We start from the raw sequence: 7,889 nt of genomic DNA on the forward strand, positions 1-7,889 counted from the left end.
TTTTCCTGCCATAGGAATTCTCAATTTCATTTCAGCACAGCCTTCTCACACCCGTCACCTGGTGGAGCTCACAGTCCAGTTATAGTCCCTTGCTCTTTTCTTATAGGGCAAATGCCCTTTTCATTCACCTTTTTGGTTCATGTTTGTCCATCTTCCCTTCTAGACCCTGAGCTCCTAGAGGGAGAAACTGGTTGCCTGAAAAACACCGGCACCATCTGAGTTCTCAGGGCCCAGTGGCTGAATAACAGGCTAGAGGATCCAGCCCACCATTGACCAGCTCTATTGCTGAAGCCTATTCGATTTTCGTCATGTGTAAGTCCTTTATTTCCCCTCTATGGAAACTCTATGTTCCATGTTGGGCTCAAACTCATGACCCTGAGATCAAGTACGACACCCCTACTGGCTGAGGAAGCCGGGTGCTTCTTGGTCATTTTCTCATAGGTTCTAGGTTGATAATGATTGAAATTTATTTGTTGATTTCAAGATGTTGTAGGTATATTATGTTATGTTGAATTACCAAATAACTACACAAACTTTGGTAGCATATCACCATAAATTTCCCCACATGAGAGGGCTGAGTGCATCATCAGTATGGAGATGGAGCTCCTTCATATGGTCTTTTTGGAATCTAGAGTTCCTCCAACATGGACCTTCTCAATCCCTGGGTTGTCATGCACCTCTGACACCATCAACACTAGGGAAAGATGACAAATACGCAAAGGAGGTTTTTTCCATTCAGGTTTCGAGCCTAAATATACACCTTTATGCTCAATCTTTTATTTAATTTTTTTAGGATTTATTTATTTATTTGAGAAAATAACTCAACAAGGGGGAGGATGTTGGAGAGGGAGGAGAACCAGAGAGATGCTGAGGTGAGGAGGACCAGGGGTGGTTTATAGGGACTGGAACAGCTAGGGTCAAACATAGCAAGTCTCCACTAACTGCAGTAGGCTGGGAGTAATGAGTAAACTTAGATTTCTGAGCCCATGACCTGCCATCTGGAGAAAACTCCCAGGGATTGCTTCATGGGCTCAGACAACATCGAATGATGGGAAAAGATTCCTTTATTTAGAAGGACATGATAAGTCAATCATGGTGTGGATACTTCCTCTTCATGAAACAACAGCGCCAGCAACTGCCCCAGAACAAGGTCCTGAACTACTTCAACAGCTACCTCCGGCCCACTGTGTGCATGCTGTAGCTTTGGAGTTTGAGTGGCATGGGTGGGAATAAGTTGTGTGAGTGATACAGCTGTGGATATAGCAGAGGGGAGGAAACTGGGCTAAGGAGGCTACTGCAAAGTTCTTTCAGCAAAGAAGTACACAATTGAAACTTTTTTTTTTAGATTTTTATTTATTTATTTGACAGAGAGAGATCACAAGTAGACAGAGAGGCAGGCAGAGAGAGAGAAAGAGGGAAGCAGGCTCCCTGCTGAGCAGAGAGCCCGATGCGGGGCTCAATCCCAGGACCCCGAGATCATGACCTGAGCCGAAGGCAGCGGCTTAACCCACTGAGCCACCCAGGTGCCCCCACAATTGAAACTTTTAAGAATTTACTACTGTAGGGGATATCCCCAGATTAAAGGTGTTCATGTGGTGAAGCAGGGTGGAATCATTAAGCAGGTGTGGCAACATGAGGATCCTGTGGGTCACAAGAAGAACAGTTGGGGTCTGAATGTTTCAGAGTCCTCCGGTATCAATTGGGGAAAGCTGGCTGAGAACCATGAGGCTAGGTCCTGGCTGCTTTTTGCTCTATGTAGTCCTAAATTTCAAATCACAGCACAGTTGGGTGACCACATTCCTGGGAGGAGTCCAACAAAAATAAAACAAACAAGCAAACAAACAAACAAGCAAGCAAACAAAAAATCAGAAGCATGGAAAGGCCTCCAGCCCCCAGGAGGTACAGCATGACTCTGTGCCACATAAATCCATAGAAATTGGATTTGGAACTCATTCACGTGCCTGAGATAAAAATGCTTTGGCACTGGCTGGGTGATCACAGAATTCTGACAGAAACCAAGGAGATAAGACTGATGGAATGCTTTTCTGTGAGAGTTCACTGAAGAGTTGGAGTGCAAATTTTCAGCTCCTGGGTAGAGAGCAGGGTGAAGCTATATTCATCCCACCCATTTGTGCTGTAAGCCTTCAGGGAGTAATACAGGGCCACATACTGGAATCCAGGGTTGATTACATGGAGGTCTGTTTCTTCTTAAAAGAGGTGCATTTGCACCAGATGAAGTACACCTGAGAATCAGTGCAAAAGACCCCTCCCCAAGAAGACCATCACAAACACCTCACTCCTGTCAAGTTTACTGATCATCGAGGCTGCAAAGCTTCAACTTTTAGGGAAAACACTAGGTAGCATTCTTTGTATTTTATTTTTATTTAAATATTTTTGGGAGGGTATGCTTTTTTAAATTTCTTTTCAGCATAACAGAATTCATTGTTTTTGCACCATACCCAGTGCTCCATGTAATACATGCCATCCTTAATACCCACCACCTGGCTCCCCCAACCTCCCACACTCCGCCCCTCCAAAATGCTCAGGTTGTTTTTCAGAGTCCATAGTCTCTCATGATCCACCTCCCCTTCCAATTTCCCTCAACTCCCTCAGCAATTTATTTATTTATTCATTCATTCATTCATTTTTATTTATTTTTTTAGTTTTTTTTTAATTTTTCATCTCTTTTTTAAATAATTTGTATTTCTTTTTGAATTCATATTATTTAGTTTTATCCCTTTCATTGTATTTTCTTTTTTCCTTTTTTTAAAAGATTTATTTACTTATTTGATGCAGAGAGATCACAAGTAGGGAGAGAGGCAGACAGAGAGAGGTGGGGAAGCAGGCTTCCTGCCGAGCAGAAAGCCCGATGTGGGGACGCCTGGGTGGCTCAGTTGGTTAAGCAACTGCCTTCGGCTCAGGTCATGATCCCAGCATCCTGGGATCGAGTCCTGCATCGGGCTCCTTGCTCATCAGGGAGCCTGCTTCTCCCTCTGCCTCTGCCTGCCATTCTGCCTGCCTGTGCTCTCACTCTCTCCCTCTCTCTCTCTGACAAAAAAATAAAATCTTAAAAAATAAAAAGCCCGATGTGGGGCTCGATCCCCAGACCCTGAGATCATGACCTGAGCCAAAGGCAGAGGCTTAACCCACTGAGCCACCCAGGCACCCCTTCCTTTTCTTTTCTTAACACAATTATGAGATGGAGAAATTCACCTGAAAAGAAAGACCTGGAGGTAGTATTCATTACCAGGGATCGAATCACTATGGATATAATTAAAATATCTGAGCTAGTATTTAAAACAATAATTCAAAAGATACTAGATAGGCTAATAAAAGCATAGAAGACACTAGAGAATCCCTCACTGTATAAATAAAAGAACAAAAACTAGACAGATACAAATTAAAAATGTTATTACAGAGATTCAGTCCAAATGAAGATTATGAGAACAGTGAATGAGGCAGAAGCCCTTTTTATATTAAAATCACAGAAGGATTTGGCCCAGGGTTGCAAAGACCCCTCCTCAGGGATGATAAAAGGGCCCCTGTCCTTATTTTGGTGATCACTCCCATCTTGAATCCAGAGCTTACTGTCGGACAATGACTGGGCAGTCTCCTCTACACTCCATGGTCTTCACAAGCTGAGCACATTGTACACTTCTTCTCTGTACATTCTACATTGGTACATTGTAATGTACAAAATCTGTATATTACATGTTGTTTGAAGATCCAACTGCTAAAGTTGGATCCAACTGCTTAAGTTGAAGATCCAACTTAGACTAAGCCTCTGTTGCCTCTTCTTTTCCATGGGAGTTAATAAAAATGCTGCCCCAGGCACACTGCATTAAATGGGTAATACACATGACATAGTCACCAGAGTGCTTGGTACAGAGAAAAGGCTCAGTCTGTGTAAGGATCCATACATCCTCAGAAAGCAGGTGGTCAGCTGTCTACCTTTATATTCCTCCTCCCCAGTGAAGACTTTTGGGACCCATGCCTGTTGCCTAGGTCCCACATGGCTCCCTTTTCTAGCTGGGCCCTCACCACCATACCAGAGTACACAATACAAAATTTCCATTTCCCTGTGAAAACTTTTTTCATGTTGAGATTCAGTTTTTGGGTTTTGTTGTTGTTGTTATTTGTTTGTTTGTTTTGTTTTGTTTTCGATGATATAAGTCTTGTTGCCTAAGCCACCGCTGTTTATATCAGGGGTTGACTATTCTTGCTGCTGTCAGCACTATTAACGCTACTGAGAAGAGAAGCAGCCCAAGTCTCCAGCCCCTAACCCACCTGGTCTCAGTGAGGGGATGGTCCTGGAAGCTCAGCATGGGGCCTTGCCTGTCACAGAAGCTCACTGCCTAATGGGCTTCCAGAGCAGAACTCGGAGACTTCACTGTTGTTTCTCACAGCCCAGAGAAGGGTATAAAGATTTGTATCTTCTTTCCTTGCCCATCTTATAACTTAATGCAGCTATTCCAGGACTTGGAGTAAAGATACCTTCAAATACAAAACCTGTTAAGATGCAACTTCCTTGGAGCCTGATCTCCATTTCCTTGGAAATTAATCTTCAGTGTATTGATAGAAGGAGAGTCTCACACCAGATGTGTCAGTGGGAAATTACCCAGAGACACCCTGTTAGGTAAGGACACACATCACCCACAACTGAGGGTCGAGAGGAGCATTTAAAAGCCTCCACAAAAAATTGCACTGCATGCACAGTTGTTCCTTCTCATTAAGGGGCATGTACACGTCCGTGGTCTCAAAATCTTTGGAAGTTATGACAACATTAATTAACTTACCTCTACAGGTTACAGAATGATGGCATAATATTTATTATATGTTAAATCTGTGCATACTTTTGTTTATATATGATTGCATTTTAAGCATATGTACATTTCTACTTTTAATATTTTAAACTTCAACTATTTTCTTTAAAAATTCTATGCATCTGTTTTTTATTGGCTTGGCCTTACACATCATCCCCTTGCGAGGCAATAGTAAGAAGCATTTTATTTATAGTCTCTTTTGATTGCATATTTATTTCTTAATCATGTTCCTTATTTTCAATGTTTTCAAAAGGTTATGAGAGAGAGCAACACAACAGTAACAGAAAAGAAATCAGCAATGCCACAGCCCAGAAGCTGAAGCAAAAGACACTGAACTGGGACCTGAATAATTTTGGTGAGGGGAATGGAAGCATGGCTGGCTGGCAGCCCCAGGATTCAAGTCCCTACTTCAGGGCTTTCCAAAGTCATAAGTCGTGTTATCCCCCAATTAACTTTGGGGTCATCATTGGCTTCCCAGGTTAGGATCTGAGAATAACCTGGAATAGATTAAGAATAAAATGGAAATCCCAGCATAATTAAACCACATTTTATCATCCTCTCATGATGATATACTATAAAGTGAAAAAATATATCCTAGTGAGGTGCTCATTTACTCTGAAAACAAGTTTTAGTCCTTGATTAGTACAATGTTTCATTTGCTCAGGTCTAGAGGAGTGTGATTTAAGTATATTCAAATCAGCCATTACAACCCAAGTTAAAAGCAAATCCTTCCTTGGCTTACTGCTCACTCTCAGGCTCCAGACCCCAAGTCTCTGGAGGAGGCAGGGGCATGTCCATGGAGGTCGGTGGGGGTAAGGGGTCTGCAGGGTGTTCTGTAGTCATTCCACCTGTAGGTGGTCCCCACCCTGAAGGCCTGTTTTTAATCCATGTCCAGGGAAATCACAGCCTGACTTTAACATATGAAAGGAAGGAAGAGAGAAAATGCTACTGGCAGGGGCCAGAATTTACCCCTGGCAATTTGTTTTTAATCCTTAAATTAACAAGTAGTGAGGGCTTACCTGAGAAAAACACACTTGGCAGGGAGTTCAATTTTATTGCCTCCCCAGGCAATTTCATAAAGTCCTTTGATGATAGTCTAATACAAAGGGCAAAGAGGCCAGCAGATGCTAACAGCCAGCCCTCTTGCCTATAGGGGCGTCCCCATGGCTGTGCTGCTGCAGGAATGGCAGCGCCTGTGTGCTGTGCAGGTTCTGCATAGGCCCTGCCCACTTCACCAGTCCATATTTTGAGCAGAACCAATGGCAGAGGTGGGCCTGAGGAGGAGCAGGCTGCCCATTGGGTTGGGGCATGGGATCAGTTATGGGGAGAAGGATTGCTTGACCTTGCATAGGGGAAGGGGGGTGGGCAAGGTCCCCAGAGTAGGGTGGGAAGCAGACAGCTAGTGTGGGGAGGACAGGCGGGCAGGGCATGGATGAGTGATGGCATGCCACCTTTGCAAGTGTGTCTTTGCAGCCTTGCACTGTCTCCTACAGCAGATACCGGCAGCTAAGGTAAGTGGATTGGCATCCTGTGCACATAGTCCATGCACCCAGGCATTGCTCCTTTGTGCCTATCAATGCATAGAGATCTAGCTGTGCCAGGAGACAGAGAAATGAGAACCTGGGTTGACTGATTACTTAGAAAAGTTACATTCATTGTGATTCATAAGGCTTAGTATTTTTATATTATATTATAATTATTTTGTGTTTATTTTATGATGGCATATATTATATTTACAATGATTATATGTTGGTCATTAATATTGTCAATATTTTATAAATGATTCCTAAGTTCACTATGCCCAAATGGCTGGGTTTAAAAGTGTTTTTTCAAACAGTGCCCTTTAGTGTCCTTTCAGTGAGCACACTGAAGTAGACAAGCTGCTAAGCAGAGTTAAGCCTGGCAGGGAGGTTAAAGACTAAATCTCCAGTGATTTCCCTACACCACGCCACACCCTCTCCTCAGCTCTAAAATGAGGACAGCACTGGAACAGCACAGGAACAGGCATGGATGGCCATGCAGTGCTCTTTAGAGCCAACACAGCAGTGCTCCCAGAGAGGGAAGGTGGCTTGTAAGCACAACTCAGGCTGCCACACATATTAAATGCCAGGAGGTTGTGGAGAACAAACAGGGTGAACACTCATTTGTGAGACATCTGAGCAATTTATGCAAATACACAAGCTATGTTCAAACGTGATGATTTTATCTGCAACTAATAATTAGAAACAAATTCATGCTTAACTTCAGATATAATCAGGATCATAGAGAAGCCACAACCTTCTATGAATCTGTAAGTGTTAAGCAGGAGTCTTTAGAGAATAAGAATATGTCTTCAGCATGTGTCTAGCATATTCAATTTTCACTTAGAGTTTAAACACCTGAATCTCTTCCCCTTCTCCCTATGACTCAATGTAGCACTTTGCTTTTCTCAGCAGTTTCACTGAACCCCTCTCAGTAATTTAATAATTATGGGAATTCCAACAATGGTTCCAGAAGGCTAGGTGATTCCCTTCTGTAGAAAACACATATAAATAAGTGTAGGAAACATCTTTATTATGTAGCCTTTAGGGTAAAATGATTAAGGAAATGAAAAATGCAACCATTTAAAGGCATTGGATACTGACTACAAGCATATAACAAATTAAGAAGTGTTTACTTAAAAAAATGACAAGAGCTCCAGTGAGAATGGTGGAAGACAATGATTTTCTTGCCTAGAACTTCTTCCTTTTCTATTTCCCCTTAACACACACCCAGATCAATCTGGAAGAACTGTAATTTTACCTCAAAAAGAATATACACTTCTTCTGGGAGAGTCAGCCACAGTTCTGGATGGAGAGTGAAAACCTGCAGCTTGCTCACCTTAACTGGAAAACTTGGTTTAGAATCACAGAGAAAATCTGCAAATATGTTAACCTAAGTTTGCATTCTGCTTTGTGGCAATCAGCAGGCTAAAAGTTTATGAGGGAGAACTTACACATTTAAAAAAAAAAAAGAACAAAAAACAGAAAAGGAGTGAAAATCCTGACCTTTGTCATCAGAAACAGACTCTAGAAATCTGGCAAAATG

This window comes from Lutra lutra, unplaced genomic scaffold (assembly GCF_902655055.1).
Source record: "Lutra lutra unplaced genomic scaffold, mLutLut1.2, whole genome shotgun sequence".
Lineage (NCBI taxonomy): Eukaryota > Metazoa > Chordata > Mammalia > Carnivora > Mustelidae > Lutra > Lutra lutra.